Raw genomic sequence first — 14619 nt, forward strand, 5'->3', positions numbered from 1 at the left:
ATAACACAGGCCAGAGTATGTTACACACACAGGATAACACAGGCCAGACTGTGTTACACACACTGGATAACACAGACAAGAGTGAGGTACACACCCAGGTGGCACAGACCAGAATGTGTCTCCCACATAGGATAACAGAATGTGTTACACACACAGGGATAACACAGGCCAGAATGTGTTACACATACAGGATTACACAAGCCAGAGTGTGGTACACACACAGAATAGCATAGGCCAGAGTATGTTACATACACAGAATAACACAGGCCAGAGTGTGTTACACACACAGACAAAACACAGGCCAGATGTGTTACACACACAGGATAACACAGACCAGAGTGTGTTACACACACAGGATAACACAGGCCAGAGTATGTTACATACACAGAATAGCATAGGCCAGAGTATGTTACATACACAGAATAACACAGGCCAGATGTGCTACACACACAGGATAACACAGACCAGAGTGTGTTACACACACAGGATAACACCGGCCAGAATGTGTTATGTACACAGAATAACACAGGCCACAGTATGTTATATACACGGGATAACACAGGACAGAGTGTGTTACATACACAGAACAACACAGGCCAGAGTATGTTACACACACAAGATAACACAGGCCAGACTGTGTTACACACACAGGATAACACAGGCCAGAGTGTGTTACATACACAGAATAACACAGGCCAGAGTATGTTACATACACAGGATAACACAGGCCAGAATGTGTTCCACACACAGGGATAACACAGGCCAGAATGTGTTACACACACAGGATAACACAGGCTAGAGTGTGTTCCACACAGAATAACACACGCCAGAGTGTGTTAAATGCACAGGGACAACACAGGCCAGAGTGTGTTACACACACAGGATAACACAGGCTAGACTGTGTTGCACACACATAATTTCACAGGCCAGAATGGGTTACATACACAGAATAACATAGGCCAGAGTGTGTTACACACACAGGATAACACAGGACAGAGTGTGTCACATACACAGATAACACAGGCCAGAGTGTGTTACATACACAGAATAACCTAGGCCAGACTGTGTTACACACACAGGGATAACACAGGCCAGAATGTGTTACACATACAGGATTACACAGGCCAGAGTGTGGTACACACACAGAATAGCATAGGCCAGAGTATGTTACATACACAGAATAACACAGGCCAGAGTGTGTTACACACACAGACAAAACACAGGCCAGATGTGTTACACACACAGGATAACACAGACCAGAGTGTGTTACACACACAGGATAACACAGGCCAGAGTATGTTACATACACAGAATAGCATAGGCCAGAGTATGTTACATACACAGAATAACACAGGCCAGATGTGCTACACACACAGGATAACACAGACCAGAGTGTGTTACACACACAGGATAACACCGGCCAGAATGTGTTACGTACACAGAATAACACAGGCCACAGTATGTTATATACACGGGATAACACAGGACAGAGTGTGTTACATACACAGAACAACACAGGCCAGAGTATGTTACACACACAAGATAACACAGGCCAGACTGTGTTACACACACAGGATACCACAGACCAGAATGTGTTACATACACAGAATAACACAGGCCAGAGTATGTTACATACACAGGATAACACAGGCCAGAATGTGTTCCACACACGGGGATAACACAGGCCAGAATGTGTTACACACACAGGATAACACAGGCTAGAGTGTGTTCCACACAGAATAACACACGCCAGAGTGTGTTAAATGCACAGGGACAACACAGGCCAGAGTGTGTTACACACACAGGATTACACAGGCTAGACTGTGTTGCACACACATAATTTCACAGGCCAGAATGGGTTACATACACAGAATAACATAGGCCAGAGTGTGTTACACACACAGGATAACACAGGACAGAGTGTGTCACATACACAGATAACACAGGCCAGAGTGTGTTACATACACAGAATAACCTAGGCCAGACTGTGTTACACACACAGGGATAACACAGGCTAGAATGTGTTACACTCACAGGATAACACAGACCAGAATGTGTTACACACACAGGATAACACAGGCCAGAGTGTGTTACATACACAGGATAGCATAGGCCAGAGTGTGTTAAATGCACAGGGATAACACAGGCCAGAGTGTGTTACACACACAGGATAACACAGGCTAGATTGTGTTGCACACACTTAATTTCACAGGCCAGAATGGGTAGCATACACAGAATAACACAGGCCAGAGTGTGTTACACACACAGGATAACACAGGACAGAGTGTGTCACATACACAGATAACACAGCCCAGAGTGTGTTACATACACACAATAACCTAAGCCAGACTGTGTTACACACACAGGGATAACACAGGCCAGACTGTGTTACACACACAGGATAACACAGGCCAGAGTGTGTTACATACACAGAATAACACAGGCCAGAGTATGTTACATACACAGGATAACACAGGCTAGACTGTGTTGCACACACTTAATTTCACAGGCCAGAATGGGTAGCATACACAGAATAACACCGCCAGAATGTGTTACGTACACAGAATAACACAGGCCACAGTATGTTCTATACACGGGATAACACAGGACAGAGTGTGTTACATACACAGAACAACACAGGCCAGAGTATGTTACACACACAAGATAACACAGGCCAGACTGTGTTACACACACAGGATAACACAGGCCAGAGTGTGTTACATACACAGAATAACACAGGTCAGTGTATGTTACACACACAGGATAACACAGGCCAGAGTGTGTTACACACACAGGATAACACAGGCCAGAATGTGTTCCACACACAGGGATAACACAGGCCAGAATGTGTTACACACACAGGATAACACAGGCTAGAGTGTGTTCCACACAGAATAACACACGCCAGAGTGTGTTAAATGCACAGGGATAACACAGGCCAGAGTGTGTTACACACACAGGATAACACAGGTCAGTGTATGTTCCACACACAGAATAACACAGGCCAGAGTGTGTTACACACACAGGGATAACACAGGCCAGAATGTGTTACACACACAGGATAACACAGGCCAGAGTGTTTTCCACACACAGAATAACACAGGCCAGAGTGTGTTAAATGCACAGGAAATACACAGGCCAGAGTGTGTTACACACACATAATTACCCAGGCCAGAATGTGTTACATACACAGAATAACACAGGCCAGAGTATGTTACACCTACAGGATAACACAGGCCAAAATATGTTACACACACCAGGATAACTCAGCCAGAATGTATTGCACACATATTTGCACAGACACCCACAGAGTATGTTAGGCACACACAGGATATCACAGGCCGGAATGTGTTATACACACACAAGATAACACAGGCTGGAATGTGTTACACACACATACAAGATAACACAGGCTGGAATGTGTTACACACACACACACACACAGGATAACATAGGCTGGAATGTGTTACACACACACACACTGGATAACTCAGGCTGGAATGTGTTACACACACACCCAGGATAACACAGGCTGGAATGTGTTACACACACACACACTGGATAACACAGGCTGGAATGTGTTACACACACACGCACACGCACACACACAGGATAACACAGGCTGGAATGTGTTACACACACACACACACACACACACACAGGATAACACAGGCTGGAATGTGTTACACGCACACACACACACACACACATGAAACAGAGTGGCAGCATCTCTAACCTCATAGGAAATTACCCACCACTGATCTGCTGATTTTTTTTTTAACTAGTTATCACCACCAGTAAAACACCCATGCATCCAATTGAGTGTTTACATACAAAACCCATATGGGCAAAATGAATTGTCAAAGGTGAGGGTGCAGGGTGGATAGGGAGACCAGGAAGAGACTAAATCAAAATTTATTTGGACAGGAAATAAAGCATTGTATGTCCCACAGTACCTGCAGATGTTAAAAACTGGTGAGAAGAGTCTCTCCTGACACAGGTAATCAAACTCTTATTAAAATCTAGACAGCCAAGAGGAAACAGATAGAATTACTGGAGCCCAGTCCTTTTACACGTACAAACTTTGTCTACAAAAACACCCATTGCATGTTGTGCACGCCCCACTTCCATTGTTTTTTGCACTCATTTATGTGATATAGAAATCACTGGCTTGTCCAGCACTTATTCCCTGTCACTAATTGCCCTGGGGATGGTGGTAATGAGCTGTCTCCTTGAATGGCTACAGTGCTCATGGTGCGTAGTCTGATATATTCTGAATCAATCTTATATTATGGTATACCTCCAGGCACGTGGGACTTGTACCCTGACCTTCTAGCCCAGAGATAGAGACACTATCGCCCCGCCATGATACAGATGGTACCCAACTACTATCACCTCCTGAATATAAAGAACAATATCTAATAAACATACTCACTATGAGAGCTGGCTTTGTCTTCCACAAAGGACGGAGGTATAGTTTTGGGAAATAATATATACTGGAGTTGAGGACAGAATGCTCACATGCAATACTTTCATTGCTTCCTCATGTGATTGGGCAACATTCCTCAAGTGCATGGCCCCACACATTGTTGATCTGCATGTGCAGAAACTTGTAATATCTCCCCACAGGGAGAGACTTCTAGATGTCAGGAAAGGACATGAGAAATCGTTGGCAGATAGGATCAATGAAAACCCTAAAGCTTTCTATAGTGATATCAGAAATAAAAGAATGACTAGAGACAGATTAGGGCCAATCAAGGATAGTAGTGGGAAGTTGTGCGTGGAGTCCGATGAGATAGGGGAAGCACGAAATGAATATTTTTGGTCAGTATTCGCACTGGAAAATGACAGTGTTGTCGAGGAGAATACTGACCTACAGGCTACTAGATCAGACGGGATTGAGGTTCACAAGGAGGAGGTGTTATCAATTCTGGAAAGTGTGAAAATAGGTAAATCCTCTGGGCTGGATGGGATTTATCCAAGGATTCTCTGGGAAGCCAGGGAGAAGATTGCAGTGTCTTTGGCTTTGATCGTTATGTCGTCATTGTTTACAGAAATAGTGCCAGAGACTGGAAGATAGGAAATGTTGCCCTCTTGTTCAAGAAGGGGAGTGGAGACAGACCTGGTTATTATAGACCTTAAAGCCTTACTTTGGTTGTGAGTAAAGTGTTGGAAAGGGCTATAAGACATTGGATTTATGATCATCTAGAGAGGAATAATTTGATTAGGGATAGTCAATATGGTTTTGTAAAGGGTAGGTCGTGCCTCACAAACCTTATTGAGTTCTTTGAGATGGTGACCAAACAGGTGGATGAGGGTAAAACGGTTGATGTGGTGTATATGGATTTCAGTAAAGTGTTTGATCAGGTTCCCCACGGTAGGCTATTGTAGAAGATACGGAGGCATGGGATTGAGGGTAATTTAGCGGTTTGGATTAGAGATTGGCTAGCTTAAAGAAGACAGAGGATGGTGGTTGATGGGAAATGTTCATCCTAGTGTTCAGTTACTAGCAGTGTACCGCAAGGATCTGTTTTGGGGCCACTGCTGTTTGTAATCTTTATAAATGACCTAGATGAGGGCAGAGAAGGATGGGTTAGTACCTTTGCAGATGACACTAAGGTCGGTGGAGTTGTGGATAGTGCAGAAGCAAGTTGCAGTTTACAGACGGACATGGATAAGCTGCAGAGCTGGGCTGAGAGGTGGCAAATGGAGTTTAATGTGGAAAAGTGTGAGGTGTTTCACTTTGGAATGAGCAACAGGAATGCAGAGTACTCAGCTAATGGAAAGATTCTTGGTAGTGTAGATGAGCAGAGGGATCTACACTAGATCCCTGAAAGTTACCACCCAGGTTGATAGGGTTGTTAAGAAGGCACACGGTGTGTTAGTTTTTATTGGTAGAGGGATTGAGTTTTGGAGCCACGAGGTCATGTTGCAGCTGTACAAAACTCTGGTGCGGCCGCACTTGGAGTATTTTGTACAGTTCTGGTCACTGTATTATAGGAAGGATGTGGAAACTTTGGAAAGAGTTCAGAAGGGATTTACCAGGATGTTGCCTGGTATGGAGGGAAGGTCTTATGAAGAAAGGTTGAGGACTCGAGGCTGTTTTCATTAGAGAGAAGAAGGTGGAGAGGTAACTTAATTGAGACATATAAGGGTGGACAGTGAGAGCCTTTTTCCTCGGATGGTGATGGCGAGTGCAAGGGGACATAGCTTTAAACTGAGGGATGATAGATGTAGGACAGATGTCAAGAGGTAGTTTCTTTACTCAGAGAATAATAGAGGTGGGGAATGCACTGCCTGCAACAGTAGTAGACTCACCAACTTTAAGGGCATTTAAATGGTCATTGGATAAACATATGGATGAAAATGGAATAGTGTAGGATAGATAGGCTTCAGATTGGTTCCACAGGTTAGCGCAACATCGAGGGCCGAAGGGCCTGTATTGCACTGTAATGCTCTATGTTCTATGTCTCAGGGAATACTGTATGTGTGGAATTGTTCAGGTGACTTAAAAGCCATCGACACAGAGTGACTCAATCAATATTAGCGATCTTTTGATTTTAGTATCAAAACGTTCTTCCCTATCCCCTCCCCCTCAAAAAAGATCCAGTTCTGGTGAGGAGATAGTGCTCTTTTTAGTACACCTCCACTATCTCCCATGCCCTACGTGGTGACTGCTATGATTTGATTAACAGAAAAAGTGATCAGGAAGAGTCTTTACTTCACTGAGATGACAAAACTAGGATCTAGTTGGTAAGGTAGAACATGAAACCAGAGACTACTTGATTGAAAAAGCAGCCAGAGAATATTCTCTATTTGTGTTTCCATCTGTTCTTAAAGTTGCTTCGTTTGTAAACATATCCAAATACCCTCAGAAACCATCACACACTGTATTCTACTTTCACTTTGATTTCTAATGCTGAGGTGAGAACCACTGACTATGGAATTCCTTACCAAAGAGGGTAGTTATACACAATGTGGCCATGGCCAAAACAACACAGCCTACACAAGCACAAACTCACTTTATCCTTCTCTTTCTACCCACACACACTGCCTGTCATTGGGATACAGTCCTACTCATACACTGATTCTCACTGCGGTACAGCTCCCACTCACACGCTGTCTCTCACTGAGGTACAGCTCCCACACAAACTGACTCTCACTGGGGTATGATCCCATACACACTGACTCTCACTGGGGTACGGCCCCCACACACACTGACTCTCACTGGAGTACAGCTCCCACACACACTGACTCTCACTGGGGTACAGCTCCCACACACACTGACTCTCTCTGGGGTACAATCCCACACACACTGACTCTCACTGGAGTACAGCTCCCACACACACTGACTCTCACTGGGGTACAGCTCCCACACACACTGACTCTCTCTGGGGTACAATCCCACACACACTGACTCTCACTGGAGTACAGCTCCCACACACACTGACTCTCACTGGGGTACAGCTCCCACACACACTGACTCTCTCTGGGGTACAATCCCACACACACTGACTCTCACTGGAGTACAATCCCGCACACACTGACTCTCTCTGGGGTACAGCTCCCACATACACTGACTCTCACTGGGGTACAGCTCCCACACAAACTGACTCTCACAGGGGTACAGTCCCACACACACTGACTCTCACTGGGGTATGATCCCATACACACTGACTCTCACTGGGGTATGATCCCATACACATTGACTCTCACTGGGGTATAGTCCCACACACACTGACTCTCTCTGGGGTACAACTCCCACGCACACTGTTCTCTCTGTGGGGTACAGCTCCCACACACACTGATTCTCTCTGGGGTACAGTCCCACACACACTGACTCTCACTGAGGTACAGCTCCCATACACAGTGACTCTCAATGGGGTACAGCTCCCCCACACACTGACTCTCGCTGGGGTACAGACCCCACACACTGACTCTCACTGGAGTAAATCTCCCACACACACTGACTCCCACTGGGGTACAGCTCCCACACACACTGACTCTCACTGGGATACAGTTCCACACGCACTGACTCTCACAGGGGTACAGTCCCACACACACTGTCTCTCACAGGGGTATAGTCCCATACCCACACTGACTCTCACTGGGGTACAGCTCCCACACACACTGATTCTCACTGGGGTACAGTTTCACACACATTCACTCCCACTGGGGTACAGCTCCCACACACACTGACACTCATTGGGGTACAGTTCCACACACTGACTCTTGCTAAATATGGTTTGATTTGGTTTGTTTACTACCCAGCTGTTTCCTGAAAACATACTTAAGTTGGTCAGTCAGTATTAGTTTCTTATTCTAGCATGTTTTACATGTACTTGTGGTCACCATGTTTCCTAACTTAGCTCAGTTACTGTGATGTCATCTTTTACAGAATTGTTCCCACTGACTAACTGGAACCTAGGAAGGGACACTGGACCTAAAACATTAACTCTGATTTCCCTCCACAGATGATATCAGACCTGCTGAGCTATTCCAGCAAATTCTGTTTTTGAAACTGGACCCTTTTATGCAGACAGGCACAGAAGATCTCATTTCAGTCCCACCTCTCAACTATTCCTGTGGTCACAGAGTAGGAAGTTCCCTCTGCTAGTCAGTATCTTTTCAGCAGTAAGCAACCCCATAGTGACAGTACGCTGCAAATAACCGTCCTTGCTATTAAGGTTTGGCTTTTATTAAATTAGACTGGTCAGAATCAGGGGGTTGAGTGACATATACCCAGCACCAGGACTGTGGAACTGAAGAGCAGAGTCTCTGGATTGGATAGATCCTGGATAAAACTAACAATGGAATAAGGGTCCGTTCTTGTCAGAACGTCGACTCATTTGGAGGATTGGTGCACCGGAGCTATACAAAGCCAGGCCCTCAATAATTTGTCATTCAGACAAATCATCTGGAAGTATGTTTCCAAGTATAAAGAAGAAATCGCCACTTGTAAATCAAATGTGGTCAATGCTCAGTCAACAGTGTGTCTGCTTCCACTGTTCCTGAGCAGACTGGTAATGACGTCATATCTGAATACAACTGTGAATAAGTCCGATCATTTCATTGGATGGGCTGCCAGGGCCTGAAGCAATCAGCGAGGTCCAAGGCTCCCTCCAGGGCACAAGGTTATTCAACAGCAAACATTTTGATACTCACCACAAATTCCATGGTGCAGTTCTCCTCAGGACAGCAGTGAGCACAGACCCTGCAATGGCCGAGTCTAAAGTCCAAAGGAAGGGGCGGACATTCAGTAGGCTGCATTCCACCTCTCCTGTGACCTATTGGAGCAATAGGTTGGCTTAACCATGGGCAAAGACATTGCTACATGACTGCTTAAAGGGGCAATGTCACAGTATTAAAGTGGTGGAGTCACTATATTACCAGGGCAGTGATAGTATATTATGCTCCTGTGTTTCAGTATTCTCAAAGATGACTGTAATCCTGTGTGGCTTTCACTCAGCTGAGTAAATTAATAGCAGACCTACAGAACAAACTGAAAACCCTTTTCAGATTCCTTCACTGCTGATTCCATTTCAAAGTCACTAAAGATTCACCTAGACTTTAGAATACAACAGACTCTAACTATACGAAACCTTACCTGAGGTCCTTAACTGTTAAATAAATTGAATTACTGTTAAAGCAGTTGAGGAGCGATATTAACAACTGTGTTCTTTTTATTGTCATCATTAACTTTAGATAGCTTGGAATAATCAACAGTTTGCTATGTTGTATTCTGATAGAAGGGATATTATTTAATAGTGATGATTTTGTTTCCTTTTATGGACATGATCTGGACTAACTGACTGATTTGAAGGCTTCACACGTACTCACAAGCTTGAAACTATGGCCTCATAGACACCTCCAAAAAGAACATAGTGAACATCAACAATTGTTTATTCAATTGAAAAGGAGCTGCCAAACAAACAATTGTGAATATTCAACATGGCTTACAAAATTCTTTGATTCAATTTGAGTGGATTGGACCTTTCCTCAGACAGAGTGATTAAATATTAAGATAATTGTTTCTGTTAAACTTCTGAATTTCTCTGAATGAAATTAATTTTTTTAGTAAGCTCTGTACTGTGATTATAACAAAATAAATAATGATACATTTCAGACAATAAAACTTCACTCTTACCAGTTTTCTCTCAAGGTTTGGCACGCTCATTTCTCCCATTGAGCCATTTTCTTAAATGAAGTGAAAGAGAACAAGGCTATTTTCAGTCCGAAGCGTGCATCTCTATAACAAGCTTCAGGAAGTTCACAAGGACTGGATTTAAAATATTCCCTGTCTTCTTTTGGCTAAGATCCTGGGTTATTCATCTGTCCTGACCCTCCTCTGCCTAACAACAGCCCCCTCATGATTGAAAGTATGAGCACAGAGCTGTGCACAGTTGTTGCTCCAAGCTCTGCCCAATGCTCATTCTCTGTAAGTTGTTTTGTGGATAGCTAAACTGCTGCAGATGTTAGACTTACATAACATTCTTGTTACATAACAATAGACAGTTAGGATGTGTGAAATAATGAGATCAAAAACCCTCAAAGAGGAACAATTTGTGGGAAATGACACCCTATCTTTATAAAGATCGAGCCGTAAAGAAGAATGTTTATGTTCCAAAGATGTGTTAATTAGTTAAGGGGTAAACTATAAAGTATGGGATTTGGGGGGGTGGCGAGGATTAGTTAGAGGGAGGAAACAGGCAGTTCGTAATTGGAAGTGGGTTGTGGTGTCCCATAGGATTCAGTTATTGAGATATTTCTGTTTGCTCTACATGTTGTATATATCTCAAGGCCTAACATGAATATACCAAAAACAGGAAGTATAACTAGTTATTTTAGAAGACAAAAGAAAGCTGTAAGAAAAGTTTTGGGAAGATGAGGTTGAGGTTAAAAATGGACCATGGAATTCAGTGTCAAGATGTGTGAGGTAATGTGGCTTGGCAATGACAGAAATAAGTGTGAATGGGAATTGACTCTGTGAAAGAGAAGTTATGTTTGAGCATATGGGTTCACCAGTCATTAAAGGAAAACCCCGGATGGCAAGGCTATGAAATATAGATTTCCATGTCTGAAGTGTAAGGGATGTAGAATGTAAAAGCTATTTCACATGAATTAGACATCGGCTCCAGCACTGGAGTATTGGATTTCACAATGGGAAAACGGGTACAGAGGTTCAGCAGAGGCTCACTGTGATGCTGCCTGGTATGTTAAATAAACATTTCTGAGGAGCTCAGTGTCAGCACACATTTGGGAAACCTCAGGCAGAATAGGGAGGAAGAAGTGGAATTAACCATGTGATGGCCAGAACTGCATCTCAGGAACAGTGTGAAACTTATAAAAAAGCAATGTGCAGAATGTGAAATAATTTAACAATTGCTTCTTGCCTCAACCTCCTTTACTATCTTAAATTAAGCCTCAGAAATCTTCCAATCTGTCTACATGCTTTCTGGAGATGGGCAATTAATTTTATAGACAAGTACAACTTTACAATTATTCTTGCTACCTCAGCAGGTTGAGGATGAGGACTGTTCTGTTCACCTCAACCTTGAAATAGGGGCCAACACTTGGGCCTCCTTCACTGAGTCATGCAGTCATGGTGGAGCCAGCTGTGTTCCGTTTTCATTTACTGACTTCCAACAATGCTTTCATCATGAAGCTCCCAAATTAAAGCTTCTTCACAGACTGAACATTTTGTCGGATTGAGCACTGCCCAGGGAACAGCTGTGGTTCCTTGCTTTTACCGATCAATAGAAAATCTATTCACAACTTATTCAATAGAGGAAAAATACAAACCACAAACTCAATTTTTTGTTAAGTCCTTTAGAAGAACGTTGTTTCATTTACCTTGAGGCAAACTTTTAGCTTTTAAAATTGTAATGTAATCCTTTTCACTCTGAATACTGACATGAACAAATTCCAAATATAGGTTTCTATTTTCCATATGTGTCAGTTAGATAATTGTGAAGCAGGTTTCTTTCTCTCAGACTTTGGCTGTACTAACCTGAACTAAGTGGAACTGATTGTGGCACAAACTCATTCTTCCGCCTTCTTCCATCTGTGGAGAAGCATCCAAATGTCAATTAACTTCTCCACTTCCTGCTCACACTGAGCTTATGGTGGCAGTGTGAGACATCTTGGATAGGACTTTACAGGATTTCTCTTCTCACTTAACTACAGCTCCAGAAAGTAATCCTGAACTCCACAGAACCATCTAAAGAGAAACATTCAAAGGATTTTGCACAGACCCCTCAGGTGAATGTAGCCAGGACTAGAGTGATCAAGGTGTTATAGAGGGAAAGTGAGGACTGCAGATGCTGGAGATCAGAGTCGAGAGTATGGTGCTGGAAAAGCATCTGAGGAGGAGAATTGATGTTTCGAACATAAGCTTTTCATCAGGAATGAGATGTCATCGGGCTCAGTTTATCAATGTGTTTGTTGAAACATTCCCATCCCTGATCATCAGTGGCTGCTGACTAACTGAGTGCTTAGGACCGGGGAGCAGTTAATAAGCCTGAATTAACAAGGTCCAAGTTCTGTGATTCTAAACTAATTGTCCAACCCTTGTGATGGGAGGTAGGTGATTTATATATTTAATAACATCCACTTTACAGTTGGAATTTCAAACTAGTGTCATATGGCTATTGGTTACTTTTGGGAAGGGTTGAAAAACACCATGGTTAGAGAATCCTTCCTGAACCATTACTTAATCCAGTATGTTTAGGAGAGCAGGTGATACCTAATCCAGTATGTATAGGAGAGCAGGTGACAGTAAATACCCCTGGAGTGTTAATGGAAGATTGTTTATGTCATGGGAATTACAAAAGATGTAAACATTGAAACCATTAGCTTGATTTTTGGTTTTGAAAAATCAAGGAGAGGACTGATTTTGGCTTAGAAAACCAAGAAATTAAATGCTTTTAGGACAATTTTTGCAGAGGCCTGACTGGAGTCACAACCAAATATGGGTTCTCTCCCAGAAAGGTGGGTAGAACATTTCAGGGAAAGTGCAGTTAACTTAGTGTAAACGTTCAGCTTGTGAAAATGTCAGGTGAATAGTATTTCGTTCAAAATCTGAAGATTATTGAAAGACTGAGAAAGACTAAACTTGTAGTTTTCTGAGTATTTATGGAAGAAGACTTCAAAGTCCTGAGGATAGCACTGGAGAACCTTTGATAAAGAAGAATATTCTCTCTGGATTTAAAGCACTGTAAAATAATGATCTTGGGGATTAGATGGACTTAGTTTTGCTATGGGCCTTAAGATCTTTGAAACTATGTTCTGTATTTCAATGGTTTGGTTCGTTTATCTTTTTCACTTTGTGCAATAAACTTCTGTTTTATTGTTAATAGAAAAATCTGCAACCTTGCCTATCTATGTTTCAATGAATGACCACCATGTTCATTAAACAATATACTGTCAAGCCAGATCTCATTTTGGGATCTGATTTCTCCAGGTAGTAACATCAGCTGGGCCTATAACAGTCTGCACCCTCATCAGAATCTAATATTTCGACCCAACATCAGGGAAAGAATGAAGATACATTTCCAAATCATAATAGTGTGTTGTTTGGAGGGGAACATGCAGGTCGTGGTGTTTCTGTTGATCTGTTGACCTAGTCCTTCTAGACTATGACACCATAATTGTCCCCCACTACAACATTACCCATCTTCCAACAACTCTGTTGTCTCTGAAACTCTCAACCCCTCATACCATCATCACATCCAGATTTGTTCCAGTGTTTTTTTGTGAAGTCTCCTATATCCCACGAAGTGTAATCTTGAGCCCAAGTAAAGCTGTATTGCCTATATCCTATCCAAAGCTAGTTCTAGACACTTATTACAGTATAAAAGTAAGGAAGTCTTGCTACAATTGTGCAGGGCATTGTTGAGACTCACCTAGAGTACTGGGTATAGATTTAGCTCTTTATTTAACGAGGGATATCTTTATGTTGCAAATAGCAAGGCATATTCTGGAATTCCACCTCTAACACAACGTCTTAAGATTAGATTCTTCTACAGTGTGGAAACAGGCCCTTTGGCTCAACAAGTCCACGCCAATCCTCCGAAGAGTAACCCACCCAGACCTGTTTCCCTCTAACTAGTGCACCTACGTTATGGGCAATTTAGCATAGCCAATTCACATGACCTACACATTTTTGGAGCACCCGGAGAAAACCCGCACAGACACGGGGAGAATGTGCAAACTCCACACAGACAGTTGCCCGAGGCTGGAATCGAACCTGGATCCCTGGCGCTGTGAGGCAGCAATGCTAACCACTGAGCCACCTTACCACCCTCTGACCAAGTTTTCTTCTCTCTGGTCCTCACACCTCCTTCTTTGGCTTTGTGTCTAAGTTTCTGTGGAGCTCCTTGCGATATAGAAACATAACATAGAAGCAGAGAGAATAGGAGCAGGAGTAGGCCATTCTGCCCCTCAAGCCTACTCCTCTATTCAATACGATCATGGCTAATCAGTCCCCGGTCCCACTTTCTCCTCATACTCTTTGATCCCTTTAGTCCTAAGAAATTTATCGACATCTTTCTTGAAAGTCTTCAATGTTTTGGCCTCAATAGTTTCTTGTGGTAGAGAACTCCACAGGCTCACCACTGT

At 43.1% G+C, this 14619-nt stretch overlaps 1 protein-coding gene across 6 annotated transcripts in view; it reads right to left on the reverse strand.

Moving 5' to 3' along the window:
• The window catches only part of LOC122552319 (sphingosine 1-phosphate receptor 2-like), a 144521-nt gene that overhangs the window by 65245 nt on the left and 64657 nt on the right, over positions 1-14619 (reverse strand). Inside the window, exons 1-2 of one of the 6 annotated variants that reach the window (XM_087983525.1) lie at positions 10148-10380; positions 9166-9229 (exon numbers count right to left, since the gene is read on the reverse strand). The exons of 3 other annotated variants lie outside the window; for them this stretch is intronic. The gene's annotated coding sequence lies outside the window, so the exon portion shown is untranslated. Of the gene's footprint in view, positions 1-9165; positions 9288-10147; positions 10381-14619 lie in introns of those variants that run through there. 2 more of the 6 variants (XM_043695057.2, XM_043695059.2) reach the window with 2 other exon arrangements.

The sequence above is a fragment of the Chiloscyllium plagiosum genome, unplaced genomic scaffold (assembly GCF_037043375.1).
Source record: "Chiloscyllium plagiosum isolate Xiang-an unplaced genomic scaffold, Cpla_swu_hap1 HiC_scaffold_45, whole genome shotgun sequence".
Lineage (NCBI taxonomy): Eukaryota > Metazoa > Chordata > Chondrichthyes > Orectolobiformes > Hemiscylliidae > Chiloscyllium > Chiloscyllium plagiosum.